This window comes from Ambystoma mexicanum, chromosome 6q, assembly GCF_040938575.1.
Source record: "Ambystoma mexicanum isolate Mex_15411 chromosome 6q, UKY_AmexF1_1, whole genome shotgun sequence".
In the NCBI taxonomy this organism is placed as follows: domain Eukaryota; kingdom Metazoa; phylum Chordata; class Amphibia; order Caudata; family Ambystomatidae; genus Ambystoma; species Ambystoma mexicanum.
Genome location: NC_090937.1, coordinates 304,437,550 through 304,455,914, shown reverse-complemented (window position 1 = coordinate 304,455,914; position 18,365 = coordinate 304,437,550). Strand labels below are relative to the sequence as shown.

The following is an 18,365-nucleotide window of genomic DNA, read 5'->3' as shown; positions in this document are numbered from 1 at the left end:
TATTAAGAGGATTGAAGGGGAACTTGGTCATAATTGCAATTACCTTCTGCTCAAAATTAGGCTATCCCCCAACTGTACCATCTCTGTCCATGTCGTCTATCGGCCGCCGCCCCCCCCCGGCCCAGTCACCGACTTACACAAAGTCTTATTTCACTCGCTCTGACAACTTGAAAAAACATCCCAAGTCATGTTCTAGGGAGATAATCTAGGCCTAAACGACCCCAGCAATGCCCACGCTACTGCCTTGAATAAAGCCCTATCCACCTCTAAACCTACCCACATTAAAGGTTGAACTTTGAACTGGGTCTTGCTCTCTACTGATAACGGATATTACCCCCATTCCTTGGTCTGACCACTGCTGCATTAAATTCGCCTTTAATATCTCTAAAGGGCCCCGCAAGCTAAGGATCCCTCTCCCTGCAGCACTTTAGAGAAGCTCCCGCAAGCTCACCAAGGAGAATAGGACTCCCTACCTCACGGTGCCTGCCCTCATGCCCCCTTTTCCAAGAACCCTGAAATTCTTGCTAGTGCGTTCAAATTGGTCATCACGCAAGCCGTCGACGCCATTGTTCCTCTAACCCTAAAAAAAGCCAAAAGAGCAAGGCACTCTAATGCCTGGTTCAGTCAGGAGCTTCTTGAGCTACGCTCCAAGAAAAGGGTAGCGCTTTCAACTTGGAAAACTAACCCCAATGATGCCCTGAAAGTATCCTTCAAGGCTATCTCCAAAGACTAAAAAACTGCCATAATTAAGGTCAAAGCTGCATCTTTCAATACGAGAATAGCTAATGCTAAATCTGGGACAAAAGAAATCTTTGCCATCTTCAGAGATTTGGAAAATCCCTCCACCCCGCCTCCTACTCTCTTGAAGGATGAAAACTGGTCTAACACCATTCAATCTGCTATGCTTGATAAGCTTGACACCTTGCAAACTAAAATCCTAGACCACCAAAAGGCTCTCAACCTCCTTATCGCTAACAGTCGGAGTAACCTGGCCCCTGTAATTCTGTTCTATCCCCGACGTTTGAATTTAAGGATATGAGTGAACCTGAAGTCATTGCCCTCCTCAAATCCATTAAACCCTCCAATTGTAAAGGGAACGCCTGCCCAGCCCAGCTCATTGAAGACTGCACCCCCCACCCTCGCCCCTTTCATCACTACATCCATTAATGCCTCGTTCCAGTCTGGCCATGTGCCAACTGGACTTAAGGAAGCGTGGGTACGACCGCTCCTTAAGAAACCCTGCCTCGACCCATCGGTCCCAGGGAATTATAGACTCATTACCACTGTCCCTTTTCTGCTGTAACTTTTGGTTAAAGCAGCCTAAATGCAAGTAAAAAAATTCCTTCAAGACAACCTTCATGGTCTTCGGCAATCTGGGTTCCGGCCACGACACGTCACGGAAACGCCCCTCTTAGATCTTAAAAATCAAATGGACGACCCCAGAGACGCAGGCAAACCTGCACTCCTTCTGCTCCTTGATTTATCCGCAGCTTTTGGCCTGGTGGACCACAAGACCCTCTGCCACCATCTCTCCACTGCGGCTCATTTCTTCCTTAGGCCATGTGCCTGGATCACTGTGTTTCTACAGGACAGGGCCATGAAGGTTTTCTCTGACTCATCATGCGCCAATCCAAGTCACATCAAATGTGGAGTCCCACAGAGCTCATGCATTGCACCCACCCTCTACAACCTTTTCACAAGGCCTCTGTTCAACATTCTGGACGCACTGGGCATCTCATACACTATGTTTTTGACACCCAGGTGCTTATCCCCCTTTCAGGTGATTATAAGTTTGACCTGAACACCCTCAACATCCTTTACTCAACGATCCAATCCTGGATGGCAGAAAACTGGTTATGCCTTAACGGCGAGAAAACTGAACTTCTGTCAATGGGATCCCCTTTCACTTTGGGTAAACTGGACAAGCAATAACAACTCCTTCACTATTGATAAAATCCATATCACTGTGTCCCAATCAGTCAACACCTTGGGTGTTTACCTGGACAGGTTAATGCCATTGCCTATTCCTCAGCCTACCATGCCAAATTACTTAATGCAGCCAGACCCTTCTTGTCCCAATAGAATTGCCTCACCATTGTTAGGGCAGTTATTGGGTCAAGATTGTGTTACTGCAATGCCCTCTTTGTAGGAACCTCTTGCAAGAATATTGCTGAACTACAACTAGTACAAAATAACGCCCTTGGGGCTGCCACAGGCATTTCAAAAAGGGACAACATCTCTGAGGTGAGAAGAAGGGTTAATTGGCTTCCTGTTAAAGAAAGGATTGTTTTTAAAACCCTCGCACTGACGCATAAATGTGTCCATGACCTTGCACCTCCTTACTTGGCTCAAATAATTACTAAACCTACCTCTGCTAGGCCTACTAGGTTGGATTACTTGAACATGATCTCTGTGCCCAAGATCCATAGGGTTCGTGATGGCGGTACCAGTTCCCCAACTATGGTGCCATGTACTGGAACTCCCTCCCCTGTCATATCAGGATGATTAACACTAATCTATCTTTCTGCAATGCAGTTAAGACCAGGCTTTTTGTATGACAACGCACCTTACATTCCCATCTGCATTTGTTTTTGCTCATTGGGGCTGCTGTCTTCCCTATAAAATATCAGACCCCCCATGAAATGGTACAACTACTGGCTTCGAACTACGGTGTCTTTCTGTATGTAATCACTATTCCGAAGCCAAATATTCATCCACCTTTGTCTGCATTAATCTTACCAACTACCTGTATTTGTTTCCTGTAATTGTAACCTAGTAGCTATAACCAAGTAACTTTACTGTTGGGCCGTATTCTTTGTAACCCTGAATCAAGCCTACTCACTTGCTCCTGTAATAGCGCCTCGATGCCTGCGGGCTGTAGTGCGCTCTACAAATGAAAAAAATGAACAAGTTACTTACCTGTAACTGTTGTTCTCCAACATGGGTCTGGCATGGATTCACATGCTCATGAATATTCCCCGTCGTCAGGCTGGGAATCCTCGGTAAAGAAAAATCAGTATCAGTTTTGTTTCCGATCTGTCTTTCGTAGTAGTAACCAATCACTGATCTCTGCGTCATACTGACCACAGCCAATGACTGCCCTCTACCTAAGCCCCACCTCTGGCAGCCATCTTCAGATTTGGTAGCATGTGAAGTGGCAGTATGACCAAGTGAAGAGCCGCAGAGGGGTAGGCGGGAGGGTTCGCATGTGAATCCATGCCAGACCCATGCTGGAGAACAACAGTTACAGGTAAGTAACTTGTTCCTTCTCCAGCATGGGGTCTGGCATGGATTCACATGCTCATGAATATAAGAATAAATAGCAGTACACACATGCACAACCACGGGGGGGGTGGTAAAAGGCTCAACATTAAGCAATACAAAAAACTCAACATTAAGCATCTCTTACCTCCTCACCAGGCTCACCTTAAGCGAACAGGTTGCGCAGCACTGCTTGGCCGACCCTGGACTCCTCCCTGGAATCCCGATCGACGCAGTAGAATCTCGTGAAGGTGTGCGTCGACCTCCACGTAGCCGCCCTGCAGATGTCCAGCAGGGGCACACCAGATAAGAACGCCGTAGTAGCAGCGATCGCTCTGGTCGAATGGGCTCTCGGACGGCCTGGCAGCGGTCGGTTAGCCAACCGGTGGCAGTGCATGATGCAGCCGGAGAGCCATCTGGAAATAGAAGACTTCGAGAGAGCCTTCCCTTGATTCACAGGTCCAAAGTTCACAAACAGCTGTGATGTCCTCCGGAAACTCTTCGTGCGGTCCACGTAGAACTTCAGCGCTCTAGCCACATCCAGCGAGTGCAAAGTCCTCTCGGCCGGCGACGAAGGAGACGGGAACAAAACAGGTAACACCAGGGGCTCGTTAAGATGGAAGTCCGACGGCACCTTGGGCATAAAGGAGGGGTGCGTCCTAAGAACCACCCTCGAGGCATGGAAAGTCAAGTACGGTGCTTTGCAGGATAGGGCCTGGCTCTCTCCCACTCGTCGTGCGGAGGTAATGGCCACCAGGAATGCAGTCTTCCACGACACAAACTTCATCGGTGCGGAGTGCATCGGCTCGAATGGGGGCCCCATGAGCCTGGTCAGCACCACGTTAAGTTCCCACGCCGGGGCCTTCACCGGCGGGAAAGACCGGAACAGTCCTTTCATAAACTCTTTTACCAGTCGATGGGACCACAGGGACGTCCGTCCTGTGGTTCTGGTATATCTGGAGATCGCCGCCAGATGAATCTTAATGGAGGCATGGGCTAGCCCAGCCTTTGCCAGCGATAGCAGGTACGGCAGCACTTGAGGGACCGTAATCCGTAGGGGGTTGATCTTCTGTGCTCGGCACCATATAGAGAACCTCTTCCACTTATGACCGTAGCATTTGAGAGTCGAGGACGCCCTGGCCTTTGCAAGAACCTCTCTGCAATCGGCCGGTATATCGTAGCCTCCAAACTCTAGCGCTGCAGGAGCCAAGCCTGCAGGTTCAGCGACGCCGGGTCGTGGTGGAAGATGGCGCCTCCTTCTCTGGAGAGAAGGTCCGCGTCCGCCGACAGCTTGATGGGAGGGGACGTTGACAAGTCCAGAAGGTCCGGGAACCAGATCTGCCTCGGCCACGCCGGTGCGACGAGGATCATCCTGCACCGGGACCTCTTGAGCTGGCTGATGAGTCGAAGCAGCAACTGCAACGGAGGGAACGCATACAGGTATAGGCGTCCCAGGGGAACGAGAACGCATCGCCCATGCTTCTCGGCTGGGGAAACCTGCTGGCGAACCTCTTGCACTTCGAGTTCGTCGCTGTTGCGAACAGGTCGATTTGGGGTTTGCCCCATCGTCGGAAGAGTTGATCCACCTGATCCTGGCGCAGTTCCCACTCGTGACACGCGCACAGCTCCCTGCTGAGCGAGTCGGCGATGGTGTTTCTTTCTCCTGCCAGGTGGAAGGGAACCAGGAACATCCCCTGGGCGACCACCCAGTGTCACAGATCCTGTGCCTCCTTGGATAGGGCTGGGGATCTGGTGGCTCCCTGCTTCCGTATGTAAAACATTGTCGTGGTGTTGTCCGTGAAGATCCGCACCACCTTGCCCTTGAGCGAAGGGAGGAACGATTTGAGAGCCCAGAACACGCTCGGAGTTCCAGGATGTTGATGTGCAGGGGCCTCTCCTCCGGGAGCCAGAGGCCTCTCGCGTGGAGATCTCCGGTGTGGGCGCCCCAACCTTCCAGGGAGGCGTCCGTCGTTACCGTCTCCTGGTACGCCGGTGTCTGAAAGTCCTTGCCCGCCGTGAGGTGCGCACGAACGCCCCACCACTGAATCGCCAGCCGGAACACCTCGTTGAGGGGGACCCTGTCTTCGAAGGTGCCCATCGCCTGCATCCAACGGGCGTCGAGAAATTCTTGAAGAGGGCGCATCCGTAGTCTGCAGAGGCGCACCAGGTAGATGCAAGAGGACATCATCCCCAGGAGGGACTTGATGGACCTCACCCTGGCCACGTTCGTGGCTAGCAGGCGCTGCACTTTGCCTAGAATGGTCTTCGTCCGCTCTTCCGACGGTGCCGCCAGGCGCCTCACTGTATCGAGCTTCGCTCCCAGAAACAGTGCCACCTGCGACGGCACCAGGTGGGACTTTGGGTAGTTTATGGCGAATCCCAGGTCTGTGAGTAGCTGGACGGTCCTCGCAGTGTTTTCGACGGCGAGTTACCTCGTCCTTGAGCGGATGAGCCAGTCGTCCAGGTAGGGGTAGACGTGAATCCCCTGCAGGCGCAGCCGCGCCGCCACTGGTGCTAGGCACTTGGTAAAGACCCTGGGGGCCGACTTCAATCCGAACGGCAGTGCTCTGAATTGGTAGTGGCATCCCTGGACGACGAACCTGAGGAACTTTCAGTGACTTTTGAGGATGGGAACATGGAAGTATGCATCCTCCAGGTCCAACGACGATAGAAAGTCGCCTTCCTCCAGCTGTCCCAGCACGTGCTGGAGGGTGACCATCCTGAACTTTTGTGATCTGATGTATTTGTTCAAACAACGAAGGTCCAGGATGGGGCGCCAGCCGCCCGTCTTCTTCCTGACGAGGAAGTACCTTGAGTACACCCCGGAGCCTCTTCGGGACAAGCTCGATGGCGCCTTTCCTGAGCATCGCCCGTACTTCCAACAGCAGTTGCGGGACGTGATTTTCCTTCCTGGCCACAGGTGGAACGTGAGGGCACTTCTTCAGGAATTCGATAGAGTGTCCTCTTGCCAGGGTATCCAGCACCCAACGGTCGGTGGAGATGGACTTCCACACGCCGACGAAATTCGTCAGCCGGCCTCCCACCGGGGTGCTTCGGTGGGTGCCCGAGATCACGGCCGGTTCAGTCCTGCTTGGAGGTGGTGGCCTTGCCGCCCTGGCCACCTTGCCGACGGCGGCCAGGCGCTCCCTGCTTGCCGCGACCCGTGTAGGCCTCCTGAGACGAGGAGCGTGCCGCCTGGCGGTAGGACAACGAGCCACCGCTGGATCCCTTGGAGGCACCTTGTCTGCCTCCGGAGCTCCGAAAGGGCCGTCGTTGCTGAAGGGCTCCTAGGGCGCGGGCCGTCTCCATGTCCGTTTTTATGGCTTGGAGGGATTCGTCCACCGCCTTCCCGAACAAGTTGCTGCAGTCGAACGGCATGTCCAACACCCTGGTCTGGACGTCCTGACCAAAGTCGGTCGCCCGGAGCCAACCCCGTCGTCATAGGCAAACACCGTTGCCCAGCTGGCGGAACCCGGTATCGGCGATGTCGGTTGCCACCATTATGGCGTGGTCCGACGCCACCTCGCCCTCTTGCCCTCTTGCATTATTTCCAGGGCCTCGGACCTCTTGTCGTCCGGCAGGAAGTCCAATACGGGGCCAGCTTAAACCAGAGCTCCCTGTCGTAACGGGCCACGATCGCCAGGGCGTTGGCCGTTTTGATCGTCGTCGCCTACGACGAAATGACCCGCCGCCCCATGGCGTCCAACTTCCTTCCCTCGCCGTCCGGCGGGGAATTCGACGTCGAGGCTCCTGACCCCGCCGCTTTCTTCTTCGCCACCGCCGAGACGACCGAGTCTGGCATTGGCTGGACCCCTAGGCACAGGGGAGCGGTTTCGGGGACCCGGTACTTCTTCTCGTACCGGTCCCGTTTGGCTGGTGCCGTGGAGGGGTTTTTGAGAACCGACAGGCCCTCCTCCCAGATGTCATCGATTAGAGGCACTGCAATGACAGTCTTCCTCTTGGCCTCCCGGCGCTGATAGAGGAAACCTTCCTTTTTCTGCTCCTCCTGGCAGAGCTGGAACAATTCGGACGCCCTGGCGACCATGGTGTGAAATGAGCCAATCTCGTCGGGCGGCGAGGCCCGTGCGACGGGAGACCCGTTCCGTCGTCGTCGCCCTCAGAACCCATCGTCGAGCCCAAAGCACTGTCATCTCCCGACTTGTGGGAGGATGAGGAGGGAACTGTAGGCCTTACGGGTGCGAGCGGAGGAGAGGGTTGGGTCCTCCGTCGTTTGGTCTGAGGGCTTCCCGACGGGCCAGGTTGCGGATCCTCCGGCCTGGGAATCTCGTCCTTATCTCAGAGCATAAGGACTGGATGGCAGACAAAATGGCCGCCGAGCCATCCTGAGGCCTAGGTTCCGGCTGCGCCGGAAGGGAAGGCTGCTCTTCCTCGCCATCGTAATCTTCCTCGGTTATCTCCCGAGGATCTTCCTTACGGGATCGAACCTTCTCGAACTGGACTTCGAGGTTCCTCACGGCCTCAGTCAGTTCCTCCTCCGAGGCTGACTCCGAGCTCGAGGAGGCTACCGTGCCCCCCCCCGCCTCGCTTCTTCCATCATGGCGGCCACGACGATGGGCTGAAAAGAGGATTCCCTCCTTGGAGGCAGGGAAACTCTAGTCCCGGAGGCAGTCTCCGCTGGCGGGGTCTCTGCCGGCTTGGCCAGAGTCGCTGCGATCGCCTCGATAGAGGCCTTTGCCTGCTGAGCAGGGGCCTTCACCACCTTAGGTGCGTCCCGGGCCTTCTCCTTCGGGGGAGGGGCGACGCCTCGCTCCCCCTCTTCCGAGATCGGACGGGGCTTCTCCCGAAGCTTACCCGGGGTCTCGGACTTCCTCTTCCCCGAACCGGAGCGCTGGCTCATGGTTGACGGTGCCGGGGAAGGTGCGCCCTGCCTGGCGACCAAAGAGCCCGACTTTTCGGCGCTCCCGGAGCCAGCGGACTCGCAGCGCTTGGCCTGGTGTTGGGCCCCCGTCGCCGGGGCGCCCGTACAGGACTTAGAAGCCCGCTCGGACCCTTTCTTCTTCTTCTCACCCGTTGAGCCCTTCTCCAACCAGCTGGCGAGATGGGATCGACGGTCCCTCATGGTCCGCTCCGACAAGTTCTTGCAGAACTGGCATTCCTTCTCTACATAAGTCTTGTCCCCATGAAGACAGTAGAGGCATCGCAAATGTTCGTCTTCCTTAAATACATTCTGCAGCCCGCATCCAGGGCAGCTGCGAAACAGCTTGGGTCCGGGCGAGGAACTCGCATCCTGGGCCATCACGAAGTAGGCCGCGAATCTTCTGGAAAAAGTTGATTCGACGAAATCTTCACCCTTGAGGGACGTAGGAAAATCCCGCAATGGGTAGCCGTTAACGGGAGTAGAAAAGGTGGAGCTTGAGGCTCGATTAACCGAAAAAATGTGAAAATTCACCTGAAAAAGCACGAAACACGCAGTAAAAGCTCGAGAGCTAAGCACGAGGACTCCCAACACTTGAACGTGCAGTAAAAATCTGAAGATGGCTGCCAGAGGCGGAGCTTAGGTAGAGGGCAGTCATTGGCTGTGGTCAGTATGACGCAGAGATCAGTGATTGGTTACTACTACGAAAGACAGATCAGAAACGAAACTGATACTGATTTTTCTTTACCGAGGATTCCCAGCCTGACGACGGGGAATATTCATGAGCATGTGAATCCATGCCAGACCCCATGCTGGAGAATTATTATATATATCGCTTTAATCGAAAGCGCTTTACATAGGACATATTTACATACATTACTATTATTGCCCAATCGAAACTGGTACTCATTTATCGACCTTGGAAGGATGAAAGGCTGAGTTAGCCATGCCAGGATTTGAACCTGCAGATTAAACACAGATCACAGCAACAAGTGTTTAAACCACTGAGCCATTTTACCGGCTCTTCAGCCATGATGTGAACCACTGCACATGATCATGAATTTAATACACTTATTTTTACAGGTGTTAGTTGGGTGATGCCTGCTTTTATACTCTTGTGAGTGAGATAACTCAAATGTACCCCCTTGAATTGAGTAAAATAATGCTACCAAAAAATCAGATCCAGAGCAGTCTGCAGCACAGTATGATCTCTGCAGGTGGGAGATCTTCCTTAGACAACACCTTTTGGCACCCTCTCGCCCATATGCCAAGACCTAAGCAACCATAAAGCACTATGCACCCCGTCCAAAGTTCTATCACATTCTAGCACAGTGGAATCTTCCCATCTACATATAGTTACCAGCAGTTAAGTGAGTTTTTTTAAAGTCCTACTGGTAATAAGACTTTAGTAATCTATCCCAGTGGTTTGTAGATCCCCAAATCTTCGTATCAGGCTGAACAAGCTTAGGACCTTGGTAGAGTGGAAGAGCAGTGAGGCTCATCTTAAGAGGAAGATGTGAGCTGTAGGTAATTACATTGAATCTTAGGTAGACAGGCACAACAAAGAAGCACTTACACATATAGTGATCTAAAAAGTATATTACACGGCCCGCGGTAGCGGCCACCTCATAGGAAGACCAATTTTCCGGCTTTGCAAAAAAAGTATATGGGTCACTCTGAATTTTTCCCCAAACTTCGGTGAGGTTTCATGCAGGAGGGGGGAGGGGGGGGGGGGGGTTTGGGGCGTTTAAAAGGGGGGGGGGTCCCAAATTATTTTGTTTACCCATAGACTGAATGGGGAAAAAAACTGCGCACGGCTACAGCCCGAACGGCTGGACGGATTTTCACCAAATTTGCGGCAGGAGCGGGGGCTTGGGTCAGAACGCGTGCTTTTGTGTCTTTGGTGGGAATCTGACCAATAATTTTGTTGCAAACGACTGAAATGCACATCTCTAAAAATGTGTGATATCTAGGTCCGCGCCGCAGACTCATTTCCCCGTTTGCTCCGTGGACCGAAGTGTCATTGGCTTGCAGTACGGCGTGCCGTTGGAGAACTTTGAACGCGCCCAGTGGTTGGCTGGAGGGAAGCGCGCTGTGCGTCAACAATGTTTGAGAAATGCTGCCATGGTGTCTTGGAGGACAGTGCGCCGGTGGAAGGGTCTGCAAAATATACCATACGCCATGTGTTTGCCGCAAAAAGGGAGGGGAAGTGTGGGGGAGTGAGAAGTGGTTAATGTGACATATGTGAATAAGTGGAAAGAGATGGAGGAGTGGCTGCAGTATTGGTGTGGTGTGAAGGGAGTGATTTGCACATGGCACAGGGTGGGTGGGAGCGCGGTTGCCTGTGCTATGTGGATGGAATGCAGAAGTTGGGGACATGGTGGCATGCATGGGTGCATGAAGTTGCGGTGGGTCTGCTGAAGGATTAAACTATTGGGTTCATGGCCGAAGGCCGTAGGCCCGAGCCCATGCTCTGAAGAGCCTAGGGCCTCAGGTCACCCACCGCAGCTATGCATGTGTGACTCCGTATTCGGTAGAAGGGGGGTGCGTGTATAGTGTGGTGTGAGCAGATTGGTTGGAGTAGGGCCAATGTTGACAACAGTATGTGGATAGCTTGGCAGTGACAATACTTTGTGAATGGAAGTGGGTACGTCTGTACTATGTGAATGAAAGTGCACAGGGGTGCAGGAGCCAGTGTTTTGTTTCTACATTGGTGCCCTGTTTGCGGCGACTTCTTTCTGTGGTGAGTGGCAGGTGAATTTCAGAAGGGGAGTGAATTGCACATGGCATAGGGTAGGTGGTAGCACGGCTGCCTGTGCTATGCCGATGGATAGTGGTGTTTGGGGACATGGTGGCATGCATGGGTGCATGCAGTTGGGGTGGGTTTGTTCAAGGATTACACCATTGGGTGCATGGCCGGAGGCCATGCTCTCAAGAGCCTAGGGCTTCAGCTCAACCACCGTAGCAATGCATGTGTGAGACTGCATCCGGTAGAGGGGGGTGCTTGCATAGTGTGGTGTGTGCAAATTGGTTCGAGTAGGTCAGGTGACTGTTAGAACGTGGTAATGTTTTTGATGTGTGGTTGGAGATGCTGCAGTGAAAAGTTACGCAGTGTAGCCACTGGGTGTCATGTTTGCATATTGTCAGTATGGCAGAGGGTATAGTTGAAGGGCAGCTTTTATGTGCTTGGATAGTGTGCTGTGTGCAGATTGCTTGTAGTGTGGGCAATGTTGTGAGCATTTTGTGGTTAGGTTGGCAGTGACAATACTTTCTGAGTGGAAGTGCGTAAGACAATAGTATGTGAATGAAAGGGCGTAGGGGTGCCGGAGACAGTGCAATGTGTGTACATTATGGTAACTGTTGCATTTAACACTGTGCATATGCTTTGCGGTGTGGAGGTTGGGTAGAAGTGCTTGTGTCATTGCTGCGTATGTGCATAGTGGTACTTGGTGAAATGCTGGCATAAATGGTTGCATTATGGTGAGGTGAATGTGTGCAAGGAGTACACCCACTGCAGCATTGAAGGTTTGACAGTGCATTAGGACCAGGGTGGGGATGTTTGGTGAGTGGGTGTGGAGCACATTGTACACGTGCTAGAGCAGCACAAGTGAGTTGCAAAGCGTGTATTGTGGGTTCCATGGTTGTGGTGATAGTTGGAACATGCTACAGTATTTGGTGTACGGCAGGGAGAAGATGTGTAGTGTGGACACAGGGTGCAGTGTTTATGTAATGCGAGTATGGAAGAGGGTATGGGTGAAGTGCAGCTTATATGTGCTTGGTTACAGTGCTGTGTGCAGATTTATTGAAATAGGCCGAATGTTGTGACGCTGTTGTGCATAGGTTGCCAGTGAAACACTAATTTGTGAATGGTAGTGAGTAGGGTTGGTGCAGGTTGTGGTATCTTTGTGGATTCTGCTAATTGTGACACTTTTTGCTGAATGAGTGTTTTATGGTGTGGGGGATTTGGGTAGAAGTGGCTCTACGTATGTTACGTTTGTGCATAATGTTAGGTGCCCACATGGTCGCAGGCATGGATCCATAGTGTTGTGGTGGGTGTGGAAAGGGCTGCACTGTTGTGTGCATGGCAAAAGGTGTGCTGGGTGCGCCTCAGGATCTTTGTGGATGCTGCAATCGTGCATTTTTTAGCAGAAGATTCTGGCGGAGGGCCTTTGGAATGAAACTGAACGTGTACTAAGAGTGTGTAATGGTAAACATGGAGTGTAGAGAAATGATAGTGTGCAATGCAGAGGTTTTGTATGTGCTTGCTGCTTGCAAATGTGACAACACCCAATGGGGGAGTGCTGCAAAAATGCCTGTGCAAAGGGAAGAAGTGTTGTGTGTGCGTTATTGGGCTGTTGCCCTCATTGCAGTTGGGAAAGCACACGTGCCACATTCTGCCATTATGACCATGGTGCACAAGGGAATTGAATTGTGGCCAATAGGCAAGTAGGTGTTTAGGGTGTGGTTCACAGGATGGCGTGGTAACAATTTGTCCAAATATTGTGTCGTGAGGTTGGTAGAGATTCAGAGACGCACAGTGCTTATTGTCGGTGATGCCTTTGGGTGCTATCTGCACATGTGTTGTGTGCAAAGAGGAGTTGCTGGTAATGTCGGCTTGGAAGAGTACATGATTTCTGGGGCATTCAGGGTGACTGCAGTTTTGGCAGGATGGTTCGCCTTTGCAGGTATGTGGCCTCCATCACAAACGTTGACTTGGTTGTCGTGCACTATGAAAGTGTACATGTGGGTTACATGTCGTGTGGATGTTTAATAAGTCACTTCAAGAGGTAGATGAACGCAGTGATGCAGATTTTTGCTACTGCCAAGGTCGTTTTCTCATGCATAACAGCAAGAGGGGTATGGGCCCATGACGGTGTAACTTGTCCCCAGCCAGAGGTCGGAAGGGGTGTTATAAACAGAAGCATGTGTGAATTTATGCAGTCTGCTGGCATGTTCTCCACCCACTATGAGATCATGAGGTTGCAACATATGCAGTGGTTCCGTAGAAATGGCATTTATTTGAGCACCATTGGCAATGCTGTTTTCTTTTACACGGTGCAAGAAGCATTGACTAGAATGTGGTAAAAACGTGAAAAGAGGCAAACTGAAACGTAAACAAAAAAAAATAATGAAAAACCTATGATGGAAGCCCTAATCCGCTACCCAGCTTGATATTGCTTATGTCGCCACCCCCCCCACCCACCAACCTCCCTTGTCCTCACTATCACGAAAAGGATGTGGATTTTGCAGTAGTTTCAGGATTACATGTGCCACATCATGGGTGGCCATATGTGGATGGCGAAATCTTGCATACTTTTAGAAAACTTTGTAGTGGACGTGCTTTGGAATGGCACGATACTTGTATTGTAAATGTGTAACAGTACATTTGAAGTGTTGTACAGGAGTGACAGTGTTGGAGGATGGCGGCTTCAATGCGATTGGAGGATGTGCGTGTGCCTACTTATGCGTAAACCAATGAGGTAGTGCTGTGCTGCAGAGAAGATAGTGCAAAGGGAAGAAGGTTTGCTCCAGCTTTGGAGGGGTGCGGCCCTCGCTGTACTTGGGGAAAGGCACATGCCACATTCTGCGCTTCTTACCATGCTGGCCAATGGGAATGGGACTATGGCCTTTGGCCAATCACGTGCTCTGGGTGTGCGTCACAGGAAAGGGCAGTATTCACTTTGTCCATTACTCTGTGTACTGCGGCTGGCAAACATGGCAAGACGCACAGTTTTCGTCGTGGGCGATGCCTTTGTGGAAGATCTGTGCGTGTATGCCCTCCAAGAAGACTTATCTGGCTATTTCGGTTTGGAGGGAGTGGACGCTTTGTGGTGTAGTTTCGAAGCGTGCTGTTTTCAACAGTTTATACAGTAATACATTTACTCTGCAAACACATAGTAAAGTCACTTAAAGGGAGGAAAATATTTATTGTAACATAAGCTTAGTTCAAGGTTCTAGAGATGGGTTTTATGCCTTGTAAGTCTTAAGTCCAAAAAAACACAACCCTAGCTAACTTGAAGTCTTGACAAGCAGCGAATTGCGAAGAGTTCCTGTGGATTTCTTCGTTTCTCATGTTGTTGAAGCAGCAAGTTAACAACTAACAAAGGAGACCTAAAATCTGACTCGAGAATGGGAGACCAGCTGCGACTTGGGTATGAGTTAAGAGGGGGTTGCACTGGGCACCTCCAATTGCACTCTAATGCTCTGGAGCGACTTCTTGGAATCAGGTAAGCAATACCCTTTTCCCCACAGTACCATAGGTTAGAAGAAAATGTTTTTGCTGGATGCTCCGTGATGCTGCAGCTCTGGACCGACCTCTGGATTCCTTGGTCTGGTGACTGAAGGCAGGACAATGGACGGTATCTCTCAGCAGAAGTCTCGAGGGAGGACCTGTGGCATGACTTTCAGCAACTTCTTGGTTCACACTGCAGTTTTGGCGACTTTTCTGCAGCACCAACAAAGGACACAGATCGCTTGGTCAATCTTCTTCACTTCCTGCAGTCCCACACTCTGGTGAGGGGGTCTGGGCGAGTTGGATCGGATCCCTGGAGTGTCCATAAGGGTCCAGCAAATATTTGGACGTATTCGGCCTTTCCACGACAATGTACTCAAAATGGGCAGTGGGTCTCGTGGTATTGGGGTTCTGCAGCTCTGTAAGCTCCTAAGGACTTTGGGAGATGGCTTGTTTCAATGTTTGTGTTGGGACTGGTTGTTGCCCCAACCAAAGGGAAGGAGTCCTCTTCAAAGCTCCTCTGCTGCATAGAAAACGGGGTCAGGACAGCAGTGGTCGCTTCACATTGTTGGAAAGGGTGTGCAGACGTCTCTGGTCATCTCCTTCTTTGGTTATTTCTGTTCCAGTGGTCGACTTGCTTTTCACTCCAGAAGCCTCACCTTTGATACAGTGCCAGCACGCACTACTCTGCAATCTCTCCCAGAATTTTACAGAAAGGGGCGTTTGGCTGTCCATTCAGGACACCAAGACCCCCTGTGGGAGCTGGACCTATTCAGGCACTCTGGCAGACAAAGGACAGGGGGGTGGAAAACTCTTCCCTTACTTCCCGCCTGCCCAGACACTCTGGAGCCTATGCAGGGATACCTACTGGTTCCCGCCAAAGGGAAAACACACACACACACACACTGACCTCCCCCTCCCAGAATAGTAGAAGAAGGGCTAACAAAGACAACCACGCTAGTAATGGTGAAAAAAGAAGGGAAGCCCCAAGACTGTGCTTGGGTGCCCCTATTGTGCATTACCGAGGCTATGGTCATAAGCCTGCGATACAAAAAATACACAATTATTGGTAGAACACGTACATTGCCACCAGCCATAACTCTCCAAGCAGAGAGAAGGGGGATACTAGGTATCCCTTTGGCACTCCACTGAAGGTGAAGACTATAGAGTTTTGGGAGAGACATCTCCATAACACCAGCTGACCAGGACTTGGTGTCTGGCCTGTGGTGCAACTCAATTTCTGCCCAACTTGAGATGATCCTTGATAGCCTCTTTCTCGCTCTCCTACCCTCCCCAATCATGCAAACTGCTAGCACAGGCCTCTCAGTTGGTCATCCATGTGTATTAATATTAAGAGAGTGAGTCAGACAAGGTAATAGTTATGTTGGGGGTTGTTAGGTAAGATTTTCATAGTAATGTTAAATCTTGCTGGCCTCTGTCAACCCCAGAACTTTATGCTTTTACTGGTGGATTATTTTTACTTATACCAGGGTGCGAACCTTTATCCATACGCACAGAATCTTTTACTCTTTTTATGGGTGTCATTTTTTAGACTCTCCATAGTGTCTTTTAAAAGTTATCCTCTTTGACAACTTTTTGGCAATAAGTGCCTGTTGTTGCTGGGTTGCCCTAGAGGCTCCACTTTTAAAGTTTCTCTGGCAAACCTTGTGAGAACTACAGTTCCCAAGGGTAGAAAGGATCTTTGGATCCTTTTTTTTACATTTAATTAGGTGAGACCAGCACCCCCCACCGTATGTGGAGTGCTGGGGAGATACCGAGTATCCCCTTTCTCATTTTAAATGTAACATTTATGTTACAAGGACAAACATACTTTTAATGGTTCGTGGCAGTGAAACTTTTTAATAATTCAGTGCACCTTTAACGCAGGCTGTTTCCACAGTCCCGGTAAAGGCACCCATGGGTGCTCAGTTTACCAAAATGAGTCCCTGTCTTGTTGTTTCGCCATTTTAGTGTTCCCTGTCCTTCCTTGTTCCTTCCCCTGCCATACAGGGCAGGAAATTCCTTTGTGTGATTTTTATCTTCTGCAGGAGTCCTGTGGACTTCCCACCCAGGCTCCAGAGTGTCTGTGAAGGCAGGAAGCGAGGGAGGAGTCAAAAACTCTGCAGGTGAGAGATTCCAGTTCAAACAGGGAGGCTGGCTGTCCTGAAAGTATTGCCAACCTCCACCTCCTCCCCCCCAAGTTTGAATGTTGTATGGCTGTTTGTTTGGCTGGGTTCCTGCATAAAAGTCTGATTGTGGAAGCTGAAGAGTTAGTCGACCACTGAAACCAAAACCGAAAAGGAAGATGTAGAATTTGCAGCCGAGACGATTTCCAGCGACCAGAGAGCCTGCTGTAGCCCTTCCTTCTAATTGACCAATGGACTCTGAAAACGGCGATCCAGAGCCTGGTGAGACCCACTAGACTCAAGAGGTCCTGTATTTTGAGCTATAACACGCTGTGCTGCGACCTTGCAGGGATGCAATACCCCAATACCCTGGTACCTCGGGCCATTGTGCGGTGCATGGTCTTCCGAATTCTGAGTCTCGCTGAAACTTCGTGGGTAGCCTGCTGGATCTCCAGAGGCACAATTCCAGACCGATAAGTCCCCTCACCTGAGTGCTGGAACTTGCAAACTAAGAAAATCCGACCAGCGATATTCTGTCGTCTTCTGTGCGCCCGAAAAAGGTGCCAAATCCATAGAGTTCCATCCATGAGGAAAAGCTTGCCTAGAGCCTTCCCTGTGATCCTTGCAGCAAATGTCCTTCCAGTGTCCTGTCTTCTGAATGAAGGAATTCTAAAACCGTTTTTTGGCTGCAGATCCTGAGGTACTCCTGCTGCAAAAATCTTCTTCTGTGATGAGGTACTCTGCTTGCTTGGGTTTTTACTTACCTCAACTCTCTTGTGATTCCTGTGTAGTTTTGGGGGGTTTTCTGTGATTGGGAGTCCTCTCGTCCAGTGCACCCAGGCCCCTGCTGGAATCCTCCTAGGGTGTCTTTTGTGAAGCCCCTGGACCCTCAAATAACTCTAAAGTAAAGTACTTACTTGTTCTAACAGTCTGACCTTTGCTACTTAAGAACCTATCCTGACCTGCCTGTTGGACACTAGACCCTAGTGACCACCCTTCTGCAACTCATGCTCGAAGAATAAGGGAAAGACTTCTAAGGATTGGGCCTTTTGCTTAGAAAAGAGAATACATGTTTAAAAAGTTACTTACTGGCAAAAGTAGTTGGTTGGTAACTAACTCTGAGTGTACAGTTACATAAAGTTATTACTTAACTTAGAAATGTTCTGCGATTCTGATGAGTATATGTAACCTCTTTCTTTCCTTAGAAACTGTTTGGCCATTCGAACAGAAAGTCAATGTAAGGGTATATTACTCACCTGTGATTTGGTTGGGCCTCTTCCCAAAAGTAATGCTGTTGGTTTCACTTCACTATTCCTGTTAGGATAAATGTATGAGTGTCCCCAACCGGGTCTTGCTTCCCCAGACTTGCTGTTAGCCTGTCCAGAATAAGTCTGCATTAGGTTTTACCTACCTAGAATAACCTTCATCAAGAGTAACATTGGGTTTGCTTTCCCTTGTCTGCGACAGGCACAAAAAGAGTCTTAGGTTTACACCTGCCTTTAAGTGGCTGATAGCTCCTGTAAAAAGTGTATATGTTTTACTTACCTTGAGCATAACTCTGTTATCCTAAAATAAGTGGGATTTTTTTGCTACACTTAGTCTGTGAACTGAAAAGCAACTGTAATTGAATACTACACCCCAAGGTCCAACTCCCCTAGAATACCTTATCCTGAACCAGAGTTACAGATGTTTTACTGTTCCTAGAATAAGTGTTCCACTATTCACATAGTATATTGTCCAGTTGGGTTGCTAAGTTATTTCTTGCTCAGCGTCACAGGTACAACTGCTAGGATCTACTGCCCTTATATTACTGAAAGTAATCTAAAAAGTAACTATTGGTTTGACTTCCCTAGAATACCTGTTAGGTGCT

At 50.5% G+C, this 18,365-nt stretch overlaps 1 protein-coding gene across 17 annotated transcripts in view; it reads right to left on the bottom strand.

The window, feature by feature from the left end:
• Positions 1-18,365, bottom strand: part of ANKRD17 (ankyrin repeat domain 17) — a 2,430,147-nt gene that overhangs the window by 819,565 nt on the left and 1,592,217 nt on the right. The window lies entirely within an intron of this gene.